Source organism: Myotis brandtii, unplaced genomic scaffold (genome assembly GCF_000412655.1).
Source record: "Myotis brandtii unplaced genomic scaffold, ASM41265v1 scaffold424, whole genome shotgun sequence".
In the NCBI taxonomy this organism is placed as follows: domain Eukaryota; kingdom Metazoa; phylum Chordata; class Mammalia; order Chiroptera; family Vespertilionidae; genus Myotis; species Myotis brandtii.
In genome coordinates this window covers 2,228,235-2,229,928 of record NW_005366245.1, presented here as the reverse complement: position 1 = coordinate 2,229,928, position 1,694 = coordinate 2,228,235, and positions in this window count along the sequence as shown.

Here is a 1,694-nt window from a genome sequence, read left to right as displayed (position 1 = left end):
CCCCTAACCACTCCCCTGCCAGCCTGATCGATGCTTAACTGCTCCCCTGCTGGCCCAATTGCCCCCAACTGCCCTCCCCCACCGGCTTGGTTGCCCCTAATTGTTCTCCCCTGCAGGCCTGGTCCCCCCCCCAACTGCCTTCCCCTGCCAGCCCAGTCACCCCAACTGCCCTCCCCTGCCAGCCATCTTGTGCCCACATGGGGATGGTCATCTTGTACGAGGGTGTGACAGTCAATTTGCATATTACCACTTTATTATATAGGTTTAGTTCTTAGCCAAGTCAATCAGTACCATACCTGATTCATAAAGAGAATAAGTGGATAAATTTGATAAACCAAGTATGATAGTTAATTTTATGTGTCAACTTGACTGGCCATGGAGTGCCCAGATAGTTGGTCAAACATTATTCTGGGTGTTTCTGTGAGGATGTTTTTTTGGATAAGATTAATATTTAAATTGGTAGACTGAGTAAAGCAGATGGCCCGATCTAATGTGGGTAGGCCTTATCCAATCAGTTGAAGGTCTGCATAGAACAAGAAGGCTGACTCTTCCCTGAGTAAGAGAGAATTTCTCCTTCATGACTGCCTTCGAAATGGGACTTTGAGTTTTTCCTGTCTTTGGACTCAAACCGAGATGTCAGCTCATCCTGGGACTTGTGCCTGCCAGTCTTCAGACTGAAATTAAACTATCGGATCTCCTAGATTCTCCACTTGTTGACTTACCTTGCAGACCTTGGGACTTGTCAGCCTAATCATGTTGGCTAATTCCTTATGATAAGTTTCTATCTATCTATCATCTATCTATCTACCTACCTACCTATCTAAAAAGCCTAAGCAACCCTTAAACCAGTTGACCAGTCACTATGACGATGCACTGACCACCAGGGGGCAGACACTCAATGCAGAAGCTGCCCCCTGGTGGTCAGTGCACTCCCACAGCCAACCTCCTGCAGCCAGCCAACCTCCCGCAGTTCCTCCCCCAAGCCGGCTGGGCCCGATTGGCCCTGATTGGCCCCAATTTCTGACCAGGCCAAAGGACCCCACCTGTGCATGAATTCGTGCACTGGGCCTCTAGTATACACATCTTTCAGAATTACAGTGACATCACCAGATTATCTAATAACCAAAATTAGAACTTCTAAGGAATGGACTCAGAGAAAGGGATTTGGGAGGGGAGACTAGACCTTTTATACCATTATAATTTTACTTTTTCATGTTCATGACCTACTTTATAAAAATAGCAAAATACTGAGTGTAAAGAAATATATATTTTGAAATTATGAATTTTATTTCTAACATTTAAAAAATATTGTCCTTTAAAGTTTTAATTAAAGTATCACAGGATATTCAAAGTGTTTGAATTCTAAATTTATAATTTCATAAAAGCACATATTGCAAGACTGACAAGTTACAATTCAAAGTAGTGAACTTGAATTTGTAAGGCACATACAAAGTTAGATTTCCAATAAACCTGGACAAGTAAATATCTTTGAAGGTGTTAATTGTTCAAGGTGTCAAGTTGCTTCTCCTATGACATTATTTTGTATACAAATGCTATAAAGCAATGGCTATATGAGATTGGGTGACAATTGCTCTCACTGTGAGTAGATGTCTGTTAGGAATGTTCCACCTTAGACTCCAGGACTCACTGGTCAGGAACATGCCAAATGGCATGTGAAAGGGATTTATTATGAG